General features: G+C 37.1%; 1 protein-coding gene across 1 annotated transcript in view; it reads right to left on the bottom strand.

Annotated features, from left to right (window-relative positions):
- LOC118753745 overlaps positions 1-20,575 on the bottom strand; it is a 92,634-nt gene that overhangs the window by 15,713 nt on the left and 56,346 nt on the right. The window lies entirely within an intron of this gene.

Below are 20,575 nucleotides of genomic sequence, written 5' to 3'. Positions count from 1 at the left end.
AACTGACGAAACGAGTTGCTTACTTTTAACAGCTTTTTCACAGAAAACTAGTTTTCGCACGCAAGCTCCCTTTTCGTAGACCAGGTCACATATATAATTTCAGATCAATTAGTCCCCAACTCATATCCGACGGGCACAATTCACTACTCGCTTAGGAATCCTGAGATCTCCGATACGAATATAATCTGCTTGTGTATAATGGGAAACAATTACAGGGCAATTCTGTCTAAGGTATCAATAGTTTTTGTAGGACAATTGAAAGACAGTGGGTAATATGATTTGAAAGATTTTATTCATTGTGTCACGAAAGTCTTACAAAAAAAACTTTCACTATGAAGGGCTCTTTTGACAGAAAGCACTTGTAGGTATATAGTTTTGCTCGTGCTACGCCAACAGCCGAAATGTCCAAGTGAGCAAAGCACTGGTTTGCCATTTGAAACATCCGGGCCCCGGAATTTTTTTATTTATGTTTTTTTTTAACTTTCTTTTATCTCTTAGATTTAATTGTTTTTACGACAGTATCGAACATTTGTTTTGCTCTAAACACGCTAAATGTTGTATTCAAAGTTTTGCGATATAAAAAGGTTTTTCCCTCTCCTTTTACACTGTTTAAAAACCCCTTTTTTATTTTATTTAATACTTACGAACTTATTTTTTAACTTTGATTTGATTTTTAGAAACTTATTTTATTTTTTATGCTATTTTTTCTTCTCCAATTTAATTTTCTTTTCATTTTTAGATTGTTTTAAAAAACTGCTTTTTAATATTTTCAGAAAGTTATTTTACTATTATTTTTCTTGTTTAATTAAATTTTCTTTTTAATTTTTAGATTGTGCTAAAAACAGAGTTATTTAATATAACTTAATTTTAACAATTTTATCATTTTTTTATGCAATTTTATTTTAATTTTTATCTTTTATTATTTTAAAAAGAAAAATTTACAGTGTGTAGCAGAAATTAGTACATGGTGATTTTTGTTAAATATTTGCAAGGTTTTTAAAGCAAATATTATTTTGTTATTTTTTCGTAAAAATATACTTCATGCTTTCAGTATAAAAAAGTGCAAGTTTTAAGCGGCTAAAAATCTCGTATATTTTTAATAATTTTTGTTTTTTGATAACAGCAGATGAAAAAGTTGAAATTTTGATAAAAATTTGTCAACAAATTTCTAAACACTGTATGCAGTTCGAAAATTTTATTTAAATGGTTTTGGTAAAAGCATGAACTGTATTTTTAAGAAAAAATAACAAAAAATTTTTACTTTAAAAACCTTGCAAATATTTAGCAAACAAAAAATCCCCATGTACACATTTCTGCTTCCCACTGTATATATTTTTAATTTAATATAATTTTTAGAAAACTTATTGCTAAATGACAAACAGAATTACGCTAAACCCCCCGTCATTAGATCCAGAAAAGAGCTTTCCAGATAATTGCCACAATTGACAATTAACTTTGATTTTGCGATTGATCCCGGAGCCATGGCGGATTAGTCGCATTTTTTACAGGGTACATATGCATGTTTGCGGGCATGGGCAAATACATACATACATACATATATCACTTGTTAAATATTGAATGTATATCTAAGTTTCTATAGATTACCCCCTCCCCCTCCCGGCTGAGCTGTGTCGTGCGTTCGTTCGCCTGTGCTGGCTGTCCATTTGGCACGCACAGCAGGAGCAACTGAAAGTAGCAGGCGACAGAGGGCGATTTGATTGGGTTGAATACGACTCAATTTAAAAAATGTGAAATGAAATTTTAAAGTTATCGACAAAGGCACAAGGTGGCCGACATGCAGCCAATATACTTAAATATGTACATATGTAGGCATATAGCGTGGCGTGCAACAAACAGCAGCAACCCCCAAGGACACATTACAGCATTGATTCAATTTCTTGTCAATTTGCGTGTCAATACGATACTAATACGCAAAGCAACGCAACGCCTAAACCTACATACATAAATATATGACAAGTATGAATTTCAGGTTTTTGCGAATTGTGCGTGGTTGAAGGTGTCTGTGATGCCGCTAGGCAACGCGTTGTGCTCATTGCTACAACATATGCCACATGCCACAGTCCTAGCAGCAACCAACAACAACAACTTGTTCACCTTATTATTTATAACATTTGCAAAATGTATATGCACATACATATACCGCCTGCCCTGCGCGTGTCGCCTGTTTGGGCATACATTTTACTACACTCCCACCATCACCAGCAGCTTCACCACCACCTCACCGCATTCTTAACGCATTCTTTGCCCCCTTACAATTTTGATAAAGTCCTTGGTATAATTCATCGCTTCCTTGACTGGATTTGCTCTTGGCTTGGAGTGATGTGCAAATTTCTTTGCTAAATTTAAGGTTAACTACCCACTTGATAGACGACAACAAAAAGAAACAACAAAAACAACACTCGCACCGAAACATCATTGACATTGCCGGCGTGTGTTGACATTTTGTGTAACGATAAATTTTTGTGTGTAATACGTTGTCACCTTGTATGCGTGTGTGTATTGTTGTTGTGCGTATTTGTACACCATGAATTGGATATGAACCTGAAATTGGGTGCATAAAGCCAATATTGGCGGCAGATTAGAAACATACTCGTACATATATGTACATATGAATATGTAGACTTTAGAAAATACACAGACGAAATACCTTATCAAAAAGTAATCATCAGATACTGAAATGATGTAGGGTGCACGGCGAAGTGTAAAATATTGACGACAGATTTTTATGTGCCAAACAATTTGCAGATTTGTTATAATACCGTTGTAGACTCTTATTGACACCTGACACAAGCCATTGCATCGGCAAACAGACGGACACATTAACAAATACGCGGCAGACAATTTGCTAAAAAATCAGCGTAGCTTCATGCGCACCTTATAAGTGTGTATGTGTGTCTGTACTTTGAATCGTATTTATTCAAGTATTTGCTAATAATCAACAGTTAATTGAATTTGTTAAAGGTAAGAAGAAGCAACCTACACGACGCTTGTCAGTCTGCACCAGTTGCCACTTCCTTTCCAGAGTTAGGCCAGTTTCGCATACCAAGTGTAGGCAGGTCCCTTTGCAGGTAGTGCGTTCATAGGGCTGGTTTCTGCAACTAAACTTAACTTACTTTAGCCATTTTTTGGGCTCGGTGAATCAGAGAGGCACACTTAGGCCAGTTAGGCCCATAGTGATGCCACTTTAGTAGTCACTTATTCTTTTCTTAAATTTTCCGTGTGATAGGACCACCACAGAGTCGAGATCAGATTAACCTTTACAAGTCTGAAACCAACTCATGAGCCTCAATCAATTGTTTCAGCGCTTCAGTCTGTCACAAAATACATATGCTCCAGGTGGATGGGCAGGTCAACCTTAAATTTCGGTCGGCAGGCAAGCGTTGTTCCTCCTACCATATGCTGCTTCAATCATGCACCTTATAAACTTCTTACCACCGTACTTGAATAGCACAACTTCCAGGTCGTCAGCTCCAGCAACTTTGTTGTTTCTTAGCCGCGAAATTGCTATTTGTGAGACATCGACTCCGTCGTCCTCGACTGCGGGCTGGGAATGATGTTCAAAACTAGTTTCGGTGCCCTTACCATAAAACAGGATGGAAAAGTGTGGGCTGCTTAATTTAAGCCATTTAAGCTCTGGATATCGGTCACTGGATTATCGTGATCTGAAAACCTTTCACAAATCGCCTAACTATCCGATGCAAATTTTGAGAATTTTTCCTTTTGACCAGCATTTTAAGCGATTTTTGCGCACGTCGTTCGGACTCTGGTCTCGTTTTTTGCTCCTTATGTCTTTATTTCAGTCCTTCAGAGCTCGCTTGGCACTCGATTGCCGCGAGACCTTGTAGGCGGCATCTTTTTTCTATGCAGCGATGTGACGTTCTTCGTCGTGCCAGTTGCTTTTCGGGCTCGCGGAAATCCAACTAAAGAAAAAAAAGCGTTGGTCGCCAGAAAGAGTGAAATAAAAAAACACTAAGCTAGTAAATGTTAGTGACGCGAATTATTAGCAAGTGGTTTCTGCTTTTTGTTAAGGTCAAGAAAGTTGGATTAGGGAAACGTGAAAATTATTAGTAACTGTCCGTACGAGAGCAAACTTAGCACTGATATTTTTACGATGACGTCACACAAACAGCTGATTCTGCCAAATTACCCAAGAACAAAGTAGCGGTGCTGCTGATTGCAGCACCTCTGTCCATCTATATCATGGTACGTGGTGATAGAAAGATTTAGTCCCTGGACATTTTAGAGTGCACTCAGAGATAAGGTAAGAGTCGAGTGCCGGAGATGTTGACAGGCTATTATGATTGCAGATTTTAGACGTTCAGCTTTTCTTGCAATATTGGATGCAAACATTATTACTTTACAGAGGCGTATCTTGTCTGCAACAAGATAGCGGTTCGCGTCGATGTCTCTCTACATCTACATGTCTACCGGAGCATACGTACAGCCAAAACACTGCAAGTGTGACAGCAACGTAACTTGATGGATGTTCTTATGTTGCAACCTAGTACTGTAGACTACCATTTTGCGGTCCCAAGCTTATTAAAAAATGTTAGGCATTAGATTTACATATTCCAGCTTGAATATCGTCACCTGACTAGAAGATCGACCTTTCTCGGCAGCCAATTCGAAAACTCCATATCTCAAAAAACTTTTCTAGAACGCCCTATATCAGAATTGTGTTCAAAAGCGCCCTAACTCAAATGAAAATATTTTGAAAAATGCTTAGATAGGGCGTTTTTGAAAAGCTTTCTGAGATAGATCGGTTTCGAACTGGCTGCCGAGATGAGTCGATCTTCCAATCTTTATTATTTATTATTTCCAATATCTTGCTTAATGAAAAAACTTAGACTAGAATGTGTAGAAAATGCTGATTATGAACTAGATTTGTCAGAGAATAGAGAGTTAACTATTGAACTAACTAGGGATTTGTATGCAATAAAATAATCCTTAAAATATATGCCATCATAACTATAAACAAAATACAGTCAGCTTCAAAACTATGAATAGCCCGACGTATTGACGATTTTATTTATTTATATTTTTTATACCAAATTATTCTGATTTTTCTATAAAACTATAATTCATTCAACAGCAAATACCACAAGTATCATTTTTTTAATTGCATACAGAACTCGGGAAAATGCAAGAAATACCAAAAAAATGTTGATCAAAATTTAATTTTTTTTACCTGCATTTCTTAGAAAAATCTTGAGTATGCCATTTTGTACTTCATTAGTTTTAAGTACTTATATTAAAGTGCAAGTTTCTGAGAACTTTTTTTGTCGCGATAAAAAAAGTTCTCAAAAATCAACGGTAATTTTTAGTGACTTTAAACTTGCACTTTATTATACAAAAATATAAGTAATAAATTGATATACACTTTGCTTATAGTTCTTATGGTCCATATTACTAGGCTTATTTTTAAACATAAGAATCTGAGCTCTAGTTATAACATTCTTAAAAAAAATTGATGTTATTTACATGGAAAATATCAAATGCCCACCGACACCTTTTAAAATTGGATTAAAAATGTTTCCAAATGGGAGAATTTAATTCTCAGTAGGTAGGTCCTTTTAATGCCATAAATTTGTTAGGTTGGTTTTTTTTAGATCATCCTAATGTGTATACAACATGCACACATTCAAATGCATACCATAGATGATATCATTTTAGCTCTAGCCAACACCGCCATTTGATTTTTGCTGTCGACAGCGTGGTATTGTCGACATACCGCCACTGAAAGAGGTTACATCGCGTCTTTTCTTTTTCGCTTTTTGAATTTTTAATTTAATTTTTCAGTGAATATTTTATGCCGAATAATGGCCGCGAACGTCAGCTATGTCTAAAAACGCGCGATATAAAATAATGAAAATTTACCACAGTGTCGTAATTTTAATCTACAAACACACATTTATTCATATGCAGCTACACAGAACGTCGCACATCCTTAATTATTTCATATGTGCAAACACACATTCAAACCTACTTATGTATGTATATGTATATGCTTCAACGTGTAGATCAAACAGCCTGTCAACGCATCCTCGACGGTGTCGGTCCTCGGAGCGGGCGATTATTATCTACATGTATGTGTGTACAAGTATAATCGTAGAAGGAAGTGGCGTACTTGAGATGCCAACGTGTGGAAACAGGACCTTCGTCGTTAGTCCTAGTGGGTTGGGCTAAATTATGTAAATTATGTGTTGATAAAAACCCTTTGCCGTGAGCATAGGCACTGACTTCTTGTTAATATACGTATGTGGGCGGGGGTGTACATGTGTGTTGATAATCGGGTCACATGCACACTTACGTGCTTAATACTTTCAAACAAATTTTATTACATTTTCCGTTAGAGTATTCATCAGTACCTTGTCAGTGCGTCTTTGCGCCTCAGCGCTTCCATCAGCTTTGTTACAATTTGCAACACATGCATGCCTATGTACTACGTGCACACACTATGATTTTTGAGAAATTTTGAAATTTGACTCTGCGCTCGGAAAAACTTTTTTACTCAACCCCTTTCATGTCGGAAATTATATATATATATATATATGTATACCCAAGTATGTGTAGAGCGTAGTCGGTGTGGTGAATGATTCAAGGACTCGGGGTATATGTAAATTAATTCAAGTTAAGTTGAAAATCCATCTAGAACATTAAAATACGCACACTTGCAAGCATTTTCTTCCCTACATGCTCGGTTGGAAATAGCAAACGTAGAGTTGTGGCTTAGTAGTACTTGTAAGACGGCAAGACACTCTTATTATCTCCAGCGCCAATTACCTCGGGGTCGGGGCAAACCAAATTGGAAAATCAATGTCGAAGCTCATAGATAGAAGGCCTACATATATAGCATATTATACTTAAAAGAAAATCAAGAAAATCTTCAGAAGAAACTGGTGACGAAAATCTAAACTTGTAATATGGATGTATACGGCGATCTATATAGATAGATGGATAGTATTATAAGATAAGCACTGCGACCTAATGATCTATTAAGCCCTCTGCTCTACACAATACTTCCTCTAAGCCTAGATCCCTCAGAAAGTTCCATACTCCAGCTGTGGCCACATCTAAGACCCATAGAGAGGCTATTTCTCTGTATAGCGGCGGATTCAAAATGAATAGCGCTTTGGGAGCGGAAGTCTACTCTCAAGAACTCGGTGTTGCTCTATCTCTATGATAAGTATTTAAAGGATACAAGTATCTTCCAAACATAAGCTCTAGGTGTCCTGTAAAATCTTAAGCATTAGAGTCGGGTACAAAAATAAAGTAACAATATATGTATTATGATTGACAAGAAGCGCAGCTGGAAATAGCGTATCCAATCAACAAATCTAAGTTAGCTAAGGAATGCAAAATGGAATTATGCTCATTTTTTTTTTCCAAATATATGTACTAGGAATGTTAATCCCGGGATCCCGGCAAATAATCTTGGCAAATAACCCCGGGATTTTCGGGATCTGAAATTTTACAGATTATAATAATAGAAACTCTTTTTCTTGACCAGTATTGTCTATATTTCTTTTTTTTATTTGAAAATGAATAGCTCATTATACATATAACATCGCGCGATAGTATATTTTAAACACAAAAATGAATATATTCGCGATACCATGGGCCAAATGTAGTAAAATTGCGTTCTTAGTTTTTCACTCTGACGTCAGTAATTCAAAAATTATTTTAAAAATTCAGAGAAGTGTGCTTAGAGAAGAAGTATGGGTATCAAATTAAAGAAGAAATCCTGCAGAATTTAAACAGATTCAAGTTTTTGGTGCAGAAGGACTGGTAAGTATTGTAAATGTCCTTTTAAATTTTTATCCTTGAGATTTCGCAATATTGGTTTTTTTTTTTAATTATATGTTAAGGACTTATATAAACTCGATAACATCCTGGAATTCAAAATTTTAATTTTGAATCCAAAGAATGTTAATATTTTTAAATTCTAAAAAAATTTCTTCTTGCATTTGGTACCCATATTTTTATTCTACATTGCATAATTTTTTGAAATAATTTTGGAATCAATCATATCTTTGAAATTACAAAGTCATTTTAAATAAATCCTGACGTCAAAGAGAAATAATTAAAGCGCCACTTTAAATAAAAAAAGTACGTTTCAAACCTATTTACTTGTGATTTATTTTATGGTAGAAGAGCTTCTTAAAAAATAGAGAAGCAATTTTTTCGATTTCGAGTTGTTGAAAGGTAATGCAATCTAAATCCCGGGACTAAGCCCGGGATCCCGTGATTGTGATAACGACATCCCAAAAATCCCGGGATCGGAAAAAGCTGAAAAATAAACAGCCCTAATATGTATTTAGACAGATTGACTTGGTGAGCTATTCAGATTTATTAAAGAGCCTTAAAAGTTTGCAGAGGAGTTATGACTTCACTCGCTTAACTGTTTTTACTTATCCTTCTTATGCCTTCCTTAGACCTCAAATACGAGTGCAAATTATATCTGAGTGCTGCATTAAATCTAAAATTCAACCCATATACAAATTGAAAGAGGCTATTGTGCTTAAACTCAGAATGCAGTAAGTACTGAAAGCGGTAGGGAGCCTTAGATTAGCAAGGCGTTTTGTTTTTCCATATAAGCTAGAAAGGATTTTAATCTCCTGAACATAATTTTCATTAGGTTGCTCTCTGCGTACTCAACCACGCATAACCGAGGTTATTGTCATATGCACAAGATTGAACTTTCCACCAAAACAGAATACCGATACATTTTGTGAGTCTGCCCGGCGATGACGATAAGGAAACCGTCTTTTCAGATACTTTTAGCATGGAATTTGCGGTTTAGGGACTTCTTCATCGGGATACAAACTATCTTTTAGCCAAACTCTAAACTAATTAAATAAATAGTGTGTATTGTGCGAAAGGCAACATTTTTATAGCAAAACCACTGTGGTTGTGCACATTTTTGATTTCAGAAAGCCTAAACACCAAGCTATTTGCTGACCAAACGATTTAATACTGAAAAATTCTGTGAACCGCTCTATTTCCTACAAGCCATTTCAGTTCGTTCTCATTTATGTGTTTGTGAACCTGTTATCTGAGTGATCGCGTATAAAATTACTTTCCGAAATGAGTAGGTAAGTGTGTGTGTGTGTATGTGCTTGTTTAAGCAAAAGTGCCAACAATTTTCATAACAAAGAGTACTTCAAGTGGAAAATTTTAATGTAATTTTCACTAAAAACGTCAAACTTTTCTTTTAGTCCTTTCTTTACACACATGATTGCACACATACGGATACGTTTAATAGCACATATGAGCGTATGCTAAAATATGAGTCGTACATATATGTAATTACACAAATTTATGCGTTTTATGTATAAATACTCGCATTTCATACAAATACATAAATATACATATACATGTGTAACTAAATATATATATAAGTATATACCATGGACGGCAGAGTTTTATAATATTTCACGGATTCTGGCACCAAGATGTATAAATACCGTAAACGCTGGGCTACCGCAGGGGTTCGTGTTAGGTCCGCCATTTTGGAATATGAAGATGACGGCGGGCTGCGACTACCGTTTCCGGATGAAGTAGACATTGTTACTAAAAGCGCTTGGCGACAAAAACACAAAGCATAGCTCCGCCATCAAATCAAATTTACAAATAAGCGGCGAAGGGGCGGACAGGTCCGACATGGGATGGTATATAAGAGCATACTCTCAGTGGGCGTAGGCAAGAATATGCAACTTAGGCGAACTGCATACGGTCAGGAACAGACTTAGATCAACCCACCTCCCGACGAAATGCTTAACAGTAGTACCGGGGGATCGGTACTGTACTGTAGTAAGTAACTTTAAATCAAAAAACAAAAACGACTTCAATTCTCATATATGTAAAAATTTATGAGTTCCTTTAATTTTTTTATGATCCAATGATCGGATCTAAACCCAATTATTATGGGACAACCGCTGAGGTACTACCTTCCTTCTAAAAAAGAATTATTGAAATCGGTTAACGTCGTCTAAAGTTATGCGGTAACATACATAAAAAATATATAAAAATAAATAAATATATTCCGACAAATTGGTTGACAGATGAAGGCAGGTCATGTATGTAAGCAGGTATTAGTAACGATATAGCGGTCGCCTGTCATCAGCTACCAACTTTTGTACTCTGGTCGGTCTTAAGCGGTAGTTCGTGGGAGTCAGTCTCAAAGCCGTTGTCGAGGAAGAAGTATTCGAGCTCAGCAGTTGTTCGCCGTCGTGATAGGTCGCCGGAGTGTTTTTCTAATTTGATATATTTTACAGTATTAAAATACTTAGCACTTATGAACATTCCACATTAAATTAATATCTTATAATATCTATTACTTTGCTTCAAATAAACATTGTTACATTTGGGGGCTCAACCGGGCGCTAACCGAACGAATAGTTAAACGTAGAGGTGACCCCAACACAAAAAGCAAGCAAAATTTCGCAAAAGAAAATTACACAAAAAGTACGAACTCAAATACACCGCTAGAACGGTTCTTCACTTATGAGAGTAAAAGATCGACATCTCTTTAACGATAAAACACATACACATAAGTACTATTTCACGCGCTCCGTTGCAAAAGGGCTAAAGTGCGAAAAAAGGTTGAAGTCAGTAGAACAGTTGAAACAATTCGCCGCGAACGTGAAGCGGGAGAAAGAGGTTGATAAACGAAACATAAAGAGTGCAGAAATGCCAAAAGAAATGGAAAGCAGTTCTAGCAGCAGCAGTGAAAAATATGTGGCTGACCCCAAGTTAAAAGAACTTATAAAGCTTATGGCGTTGAAATTACAGAAAGAAGACGAAAACAAAAAAGTTAGCATATCAGTTGATAATTTCAACAAAATAATCCCCGACTGTGGCGGCCAGTCGATACCTATTAAACAATGGTTTGATAACTTCGATCAAAATGCGGAAGCTTACGAGCTCACACCAAAACAAAAATATGTCCAAGCTCGGGGCAAAATGGTAAAGGTGGCTCAATTGTTTCTAGAGTCGGTGTCGGTCAGTGATTACGAAACACTAAAAGAGCTGCTGATTCGCGAATTCCACAAAGAACTTAGTAGTGCTGACTTACACAAAAAACTATCTAATCGTAAAAAGAAAGACTGTGAAAATTTTCATGAGTACATTTTAAACATGAAAAAGATAGCATGTCGTGGAAACATCGAAGACGCGTCGGTGATCCGGTATATAGTGGATGGGCTGAAAATCCAAAACGAGTACAAGTATGCTTTATACAGTGCAAAAAGCTTTTCAGAACTCAAAGTACAGTACGAAATTGTAGAAAGAATGCAAATTGTAGAAACAGTGCGGAAAAATAACAAAATTAGCGAAAGAACTAAACAAGAAAGAGAATATAAATCAAATATTAGGAAGGAAAATTGTTTTAATTGTGGGTCTGTAGATCACAAAAGAGCCGATTGCAAAGACGAGCCGAAGTGTTTTCGCTGTAACAAAAGTGGACACATATCAAAAAACTGCACGTAAAAACCGCAGACGCAAAACAGCGTAAACGTTGTACTTGATAAAAGTAGGCTTAAATCGATTGTGCTGAATGGTGTTGATGTAGAGTGTCTCGTTGACACGGGCGCCGATGTTACAATATTGAAAAAGGGAATTTCTATGAAATACTTTAAAAACAAAATCTTAAAGCCGAATAACAAAGTGCTGTATGGTTTCGGCAACGCTAGCACGAAAGTCATAGGCCACTTCATAGGCACAGTTGAAGTCGATGGTTTAAATGTTGACCAGAAATTTTTAGTGGTACCCGATAGCAATATAAAATACAATGCTCTACTTGGGTATGATTTTATACAAAAGTTCACGTGTGTGGTGAACAACAGTGGCTACACATTCATGCCCCAACGCGACGGAGGTAGAGACGATGAAAGCCGGTTAAACATTTCTAATGTATGCGAAATAAACCCGGTGATCGATGTGCCGAAAGCACATGAGGCAGCAGTTGTTGAAATGATAACGTCATACAAGCCAGCAGACAAGATCTTCGAATGTCCAATCACGATGAAAATAGTATCTGAAAATATAACGCCTTTTCGTCACTCGCCCAGCCGGTTGCCTCCGCATCAACAAGAAGTTGTCAGAAAGCAGGTTGAAGAATGGTTGCAGCAGGGAATAGTGCGACCATCATCATCAGATTATGCAAGCAGAGTGGTGCTAACGAAGAAAAAGGACGGTACATATAGAGTGTGCATTGATTTTCGAAAGTTGAACACAATGGTTCTGAAAGATGCCTTTCCAGTCCCGCTTATAGAAGATGTGTTGGAAAAGTTACAAAATTCAGTTTATTTTTGCGTTATGGATTTAGAGAATGGGTTTTTTCATGTGCCCATTGAGGAGGGCAGTAAGCGTTATACGGCGTTTGTTACAAAAGAAGGCATGTACGAATTCAACCGTGCACCATTCGGTTTCTGCAATTCGCCGGCTGTGTTTATAAGGTACGTAAATTTTATATTTCAAGACTTAATCAATGCAAACATCATGGAGCTTTGTATGGACGACTTAATCGTTTTTGGGCCTACACCGGATGAATGTTTATCTAAACTGGGGAAAGTCTTATCGACAGCAGCGAACTATGGTTTGAAAATCAAATGGAAAAAATGCACTTTTCTCAAAAAGAGAATCGGTTTTTTGGGACACACCATTGAGGGCGGGAAAATTTGGCCAGGCGAGGAAAAAACTAGAGCAGTTGAGAAGTTTCCAATACCTTCCAACGTAAGAGGCGTACAAGCATTTTTGGGACTCACAGGGTACTTTCGAAAATTTATAAGGAACTACGCTAGCCTCGCACGTCCTTTAACGAACTTATTGAAAAAGGATACAGTCTTTAAAGTACAAGAAGCGGAGATAAATGCAATTAATTTACTTAAAAAAGAACTTACACGTGGCCCTGTCCTAAAAATTTACGACAGACAGGCGCAGACCGAATTGCACACAGACGCATCAAAGGACGGGTTCGGTGCGACTCTACTACAAGTCATCAACGGTGAACTACACCCTGTATTTTTTTGGAGTAAGAAGACAACAATAGCAGAGTCCAAACAGCATAGTTTCGTTTTAGAGGTAAAAGCGGCTTATCTAGCGGTAAAGAAATTTCGCCATTATTTGCTAGGTATCAAATTTAAACTAGTCACATATTGCGTTGCATTCAAACAAACAATGGCTAAGAAAGAGGTTCCACGGGAAGTGGCACAGTGGATATTACATTTTCAAGACTACACGTATGAAGTTGAACACCGAGAAATTAGTAGGATGAAGCACGTAGATACATTAAGTCGATATCCAGGAGCAAGCGAAATGACAGTGGCAACCGAACTTACAGCAAGGTTACACAAATCGCAACAACAAGACGAACATGTAAAAGCAGTTTGCAAAATTTTGAGCAGCACTCCGTACGAAGCGTACAAGATGAAAGGCGCTCTATTGTACAAAACTGTTGACGGAAACGACCTGTTAGTAGTTCCTAAAGCTATGGAAGCAGAAATAATACGAAAAGCTCACGAATCAGGTCACTTCGCGGTGCAAAAAACTATGCACATAATCCAACAAACGTATTTTATACCCCATCTTGAGAAAAAAGTTATGAAGATTATAAGCAACTGCGTTAGCTGTATTATACACAACAGAAAGCTGGGAAAGAAAGAGGGTTATTTACATTCTATCGACAAAGGAAGTCGCCCGTTAACTACAATGGACGCCACGTCAAAGCAATACAAATACATATTCGCAATTGTTGATGGATTCTCGAAATTTGTATGGCTGTATACTACCAAATCGACAGGGGTAAATGAAGTCATACAAAAGCTAAGCGAATGGTCAAATATATTCGGTGACCCATGCCGAATTATAAGCGACAAGGGAACCGCGTATACGTCACAAGATTTTGCATGCTACTGCCAGGACAAGAATATAGAGCATGTGCAAACAACAACGGGAGTCGCGCGGAGCAACGGGCAGGTCGAACGCGTTAATCGTTGCGTCCTTCAAATTATCGCGAAGCTGTCGGCCGATAACTCAGCAAAATGGTATAAGCATGTGGCGAATGTGCAAAAAGCTATAAATTCCTGTGTTCATAGCTCAACAAAGTTCTCACCATTTGAACTATTGATCGGAGTAAAGATGAAGAGCGACAACAACAACAATTTACTAGAGCTATTGCGCGAAGAGATGGTGGTAGCGTTCGATGAAGAAAGGCAACAAATGCGCGAGGAGGCGAAGCTGCAAATAAGCAAAGCACAGCAAACGTACAAAGCAAACTACGACAAGAAACGTAGTAAAGCAGAACTTCAGTACCAGCTAGGAGATCTAGTAGCGATCAAAAGAACGCAATTCATCGCAGGGAAAAAATTAGCTAGCGAATACTTGGGCCCCTATAAAATAACAAGGGTCAAGCGAAATGGCCGCTACGACGTCCAAAAAGTAACTACTGGTGAGGGGCCAATAAACACAAGTACGTCTTGCGACAACATGAAGTTGTGGAAATATGTAGAAGACAACGAAGATTTATCATCTGAGGCAGATGACGATCAGGATGACCGGGTGTAAGCAGGTATTAGTAACGATATAGCGGTCGCCTGTCATCAGCTACCAACTTTTGTACTCTGGTCGGTCTTAAGCGGTAGTTCGTGGGAGTCAGTCTCAAAGCCGTTGTCGAGGAAGAAGTATTCGAGCTCAGCAGTTGTTCGCCGTCGTGATAGGTCGCCGGGGTGTTTTTCTAATTTGATATATTTTACAGTATTAAATACTTAGCACTTATGAACTTTCCACATTAAATTAATATCTTATAATATCTATTACTTTGCTTCAAATAAACATTGTTACATGTATTCTAGAGGAATAGAAATTTGCTACTCAGCGAAGTCCTTTCTGGAGGAAGTGCTATTTCGAAATCTTCGTATCATATCATGTTCTAGTGTAGTAGACATTAGGCGAAACATCAGCACTTATGATCAACTTGATATTTTCTATCATTTCGGTATTTTTCAGAATTATTGGATTTGAGGGATAGCTTCGAAGTGGTCTTAGAACATAAACCAAAAGCGCACCTTTAAAAGTGTTAGCCTAATTTGGTTCTAGACTGTATTTAACGCATTTCTCACGATCACTGTTAAGGTGGCATAGTTTTTCTCCGTCTTCTTTCCATTTTAACCTACTGTTTTCTGAGCCGCCAATTGCATAGGATTAGGCAAAAGTTATATATGTATGTCGATGGCTTCGAACACTTTTTTCGAAAACCGAATTGAATTGGCAGCAGATTTAAGCAGATGGGGTATCCCCTAGTTCAGATGTCTTGGTAGATAAAGCTTCTAGCCAGCGTACGTTCCTCAGAAAGCTGAAGGATTCAGAAAGAAAAACGAATGGCTTATCAATTTGACAATATGCGAAGAGCTACACACATAACGTCTAAGACAGCGCTAACAAATTTTTGCGTAACTCACTCATATAGTGAGAGAGAAAGCAAAGCATGGTAGAAATTAGGTATTTCTGTGGTCTGCTCTTCATGGTCCTTATGCTCGCGAAAGTTTAGCTTGAGAACGATGTACTACTGTCTACACTTAGCCGACCTTATGCTCAGACGCAAGAACATAGCTACTCAGCCGTTATTTTAGAAAACCCTCGTTTTAAGATCTCCCCTATCCACTTTCCTTTCCCCGTAATCCAAATTCTTTCTTGCGTGACAACTTTAAGAAACTGTGTGGTGAAAGCTACACACATACTAAATATGTATGCATGTACTAAACATAGCTAGCAACTATTCGTACATGTCGCTATCGCATCTCACATTCCTCTGCCTTCAATAATAATAATCATCGAAACGATGTCACTGCATAAATACACTTAACTCATCAACATAATCACCAGCAACAGGAGGAACCAGTAGCAAAAATAATAACAACGTCGCTTAAACAATAATAAATAATAGCAAGGAAAACAACAGCGAAATGCACAGCAGCGATTAAAATAACAAAAGACAGCAGTTGGTAGCGAAAGCTCTGGAGTGAAGCGGCATTGTAATGTGCCTAAGTATATGAACATACATACAAACATATATGGAATCATTTGCGTTTGTGGGCCTTGATGAATAAGAAATCTAAGCGACGCAAAATCCATTAAAATATTTAATCCTTCAACAAGGCAACAACGATGTTTATACTCTTATGTTAACGTGCGTGTTACTTAACACTTGGCACAATTTGTGAAACGTCGGTTAACAATTTTGTTTAGGCCGGAGAGGGTTTAATATCACATTAAAGGGCTGAAAAATTACATTAAAGCTGTTTACAGTACTCAAGATTTATTTGTCAATAAACAGGCAGCAATCAAGGTGTTAACGGTTAACTCACAAAACAGAGACAAAAGTCCTTCGAGGCAACTATCTCGAAAGCTATTTTCAGTCTTTCAAAAGATTAACTGAAAGATCTGCTAACACGGGGATCTTGGGAATTATTCTATTTGTCGTTTAGAAATAAGTTTTATAAAAATTAAGAAATATATATTTCTTTTAGCAATGCTTATACCACGATTTCTTTCTTAGGAAAAATGTAAAAGTTAATATTAAATTAAATTAAATTAAATTTTTCTTGACACAATAAATATTAAAAAATTAAAGAAAACTAAACAAAATATGTGACACGTAAAGTTAGAAGGGACCTACGGTCAGAAAAAATCGGTTTTCACTTTTTCATCGACTCTTATAGTAAACGGGCCACTCTTTCCAATGCAATAAACCGCAGCTTTCTAGCTGCATCAGTTTTTCACAATTTCACTTCAAAGTACTTTAGGTACTTTCACAAGTAAGTTAGGTACTTTCACAAAAAAAAAGTACAAAAAAATCAAATCTGACAACTATTCAAAAGTGTCAATGACATTTTTGAGATTCACACGCCATTTTGAGTTTTTAAAAACGAACATCGGATTCGTAATCAGCGACACCAAAAATCCCCAAGTAACGAGTTTATGCTTTATCTGCTGCGAGTTTATGGTATATCTGCTTCCTATTTACGCTACTGTATTGTCTTTCAACGTCTCGTAATTCCCCTTTCACTCGCGGGAATAGTTTGAAAATATTGCGAGTTCCTTTCAATGTAACAAATAATAAAACAGATTTGTCTTTAATAATTAAATTGTCTGCTGTAGCCGTCTTTTTCGCTTTATTTTACATTGGGAGCCTTCGGTAAAGTAGCTGGACGATTTCACTGCAAATCACGGAGACGACGTTTACTCTTATTTGGCTTAGCATCGACATTTTCCCGTTTCCCATCGATCTGGTCCTTTTTCTTCTCGATTTGCTCTTGTCTCTCTTTAAGTTGTTTTGTGTATTTAGTTCCTTAAATAGTGTATTATCTCTGACTAAATCTCTGACTTTTGAGCATCCACATGAGTCAACATATCAGCCAGAGTCAGTTACGCTCTTAATGCCCATAGTTGAACAAACAGCCTCTTCTTTTCTTTAGATTCACGGTGGAAGACATATTCGCACACATTGATGCCTTGCTTTTTCAGAGCCTCATGCAACCATAAACTGTATCCGGAAGTGGATAAACCCCGCTTTGCCAATTCTTTTTGGGTTTTGCTATTTCAAATCCGTTCTATTGATTGACTTTATTTGTTGTTGCGGTTTCGCTTCTTTAGCCAACGATCGGTTTAATCGCTGAATTGTTAAATAAAACGCTCACGATTTTAGAACAATCGTATTAAGTTCCTTCACGCACGTCTTTGGAACATGATGTACGATGGAGTACCGCGACTGCGATTCCTGAAAGAGGTAACGACAGTGGGGTTTGCTGATGGCATAGCTATTACCTTAGCAGTGAAGCATTTAAATGAAATCATCGCAAACATGATAGTGTCTGAGTGACTTCACACAATGGGGCTCAATTCACACAATTCACTGGAAGGAAAATCCACCAGACATGAAACATGGGTACTGTGAAATTTACCCAAAACCTGCGATAAGATATCTTTGTGTAAGATTGTCGCGAGATTAACTTTCAAGAATCACCTCGAGTATGTCTGCAAGAAAACGAGAAAGGTGTGATGCGCCCTCGCGATAATGATGCTATACCTCCCAGGGCCAAAACAAGCCTGCAGAAGACTGCTAGCCGAGGTTCTAAAATCGGTAATACTCTATAGCATACAAGTATGGAGCTATGCAGTGGAAGTAAGGTCATACATATACTACAAGTCAATCTGCCGGCTAAGTGCGCTAAGGGTTTGCTTAGGACCAGTTTTTTGCCTTCTAAATTATAATAATTTTAGGTTTTTCGTTGTCCCTGCTGATGCAAAAGGTATTTCCCCTTGATAAATTCAATTCAACCAATTAAGAGCTAAAATTTTACACCAGTTTAGCCTGAAGGCAAATTCCAATTCCAAATCCATCTAGAATCAGCCTTAAGTGACTCAAATAAGGTTTAATGATTCGCTAAGTAGTCGGCTTTGTTTGTTTATTTTATGGTAATTTAATACTTAACAACGCGCTAACGCCTTCAGCAATTTTTCAGTTAACATTCGAGTCTCAATATTTTGTCAGTCAGTTTTGATGCGTCGCCCATTCCAACAACAAACTTCGGTAGAAACATACATACGTTCTCTGAATCTATGAGTATTTAGGCAAGCAAGTAAGCTACTTTAAGTATTATCCGCATCGTGCGTTGAAAAGCTTGCTAACAACACAACAACAAAATAAACGGTTTAAAGTCGCAAATAGGGTTGATTTTACTCGTGGTAATCCTTCAGCGCAGAAAATAAACAATCATACCGCAATCGATAGTGAGAATAGCGAAAGGGAATAATCGACTTTTGATTGGCATATGAACTTCAAAATGATTATATCAAAGAATGCACTGAAAGTGAAAGCCGACAAACTTGCAAAAATGAAATAAATACCTAATATACATACAGGTATAAAGAGTGTAACAGTTAAATCGTCTTCGGAACAACTCACGGCATTCAAATTAAAAGATACGCCGTGTTATAGCAAAACGTACAAATTTCTTCACCTTCTCATTCTGCATTTTAACAGACTAAAAAAATGACGTACACCGTATAAGTAAATAGATACAGCTTTGGCATGCACATTTCACTTACATTTCACTGCTACCAAAGCTCCAAAACTAAGTTCGAACTTTCCAGCAGGGGATCTAATATATGACAACGTTCAAGCTATGGGCAAGGCAACCAAGTTAAATCACTTGTGTGGAGGCCTCTGATCCTATAGACTCTCCCAAAAAACATATGAAATATAGATTATACAAATCCTCTGCATTGTTTTAAAACAAATCGTTTATAATAATCCCAGTTACGAACGCATGGAAAGTCGAAATAGACCTACGTGCAAGCAGAGTCAACGTTGATCTTTGTTGATGTTTCTAGGTACGATAGGGTAGGTAAGGACATTAATTCCGGATAAGTCGCGCTGAAGCTCAGTGTTCGTTTTTCTGACAGAATCAACTGCAATAAAGAGGCGCTCTGTGGCTGATAATTTTCGCACCTACAGATCGTTCATTCGCTTCTGGCAGTTAGGCTGCAATTATATCTCTTAACTGGAACTACACAAGGTCCATAGTGGCTATTAAGCGCGGAAGAATACAAAACAGATAGCATCATATATATGGTCGATCAGCAGGTTAAATAATAGACAAAGATGTAGATACTTGAGAATAGTCTCGGACCGAAAACATTCCCCAAAATCGAATTCGGACTACCCTCTATGCCTGCAAGTCTGCTATTGGTGAAAAATTCGACATAAAAAAGCGACAGTGGATATACGCAGCAATGACTTAATCTATTATGTCACACGGTTTGTAGTGATGTGCTGAGTCGGTACCTTTAAGTTTTGATCATAACTCGGTACCGATTTAAAAAGTATACAATGCTTTCGATACTCGGTACCGAAATACATATTGGAATTTCTAATAAGAGACCGCAATACCCAAAAATATGGAATAAAAGCGGTTTAGTGATCGTTGAAGTCATTAATCTATGGTTAAAGAAGTCTATGTCTCCGGATTTTAGCGTTCTCGTCGCTAGATTAATATCTGCCACTGCGGCAACCACAATGCAAATCGTAATAAATATTCTTTGAATAGAGAGTTGCCATAAATATTACGAATTAACAATATGGCCACAAGAACTATTGCAGTTGGTAAGACTGTGGCGATAAGTACAAGAAGCCTCAAATACTGGCATAGATACACATTGTCATCTTTTGAGGAAGCATCGTCTTATTTGTACCTTCAATTATTTCAGGCGATGTCATAAAAAATAGCAATGAACTATTTTTTCTGCAAACTTCAAAAGTATACCTTTGTGGTAAGCTGATCAAGTTAAGTGACATTTTGGCCAGTTTTGGCTATTTTTGGCTATTTTTCTTTGTCTATTAATTGTTTATATTTTTTTCTATAAAAGTTTAACACATAACATAACCAACACCACATAAAGCCACATTTCAAACTTCGTGTAATATTTATTAAAATTAAAAAATAATAATTTACATTTACACCCAAAAATTTTAAGCTTTTAATGCAGTTTTATA

Source organism: Rhagoletis pomonella, unplaced genomic scaffold (genome assembly GCF_013731165.1).
Source record: "Rhagoletis pomonella isolate Grant_MI unplaced genomic scaffold, Rhpom_1.0 Rhpom_scaffold_00002, whole genome shotgun sequence".
In the NCBI taxonomy this organism is placed as follows: domain Eukaryota; kingdom Metazoa; phylum Arthropoda; class Insecta; order Diptera; family Tephritidae; genus Rhagoletis; species Rhagoletis pomonella.
This window is presented reverse-complemented; position numbering and strand designations above follow the sequence as displayed.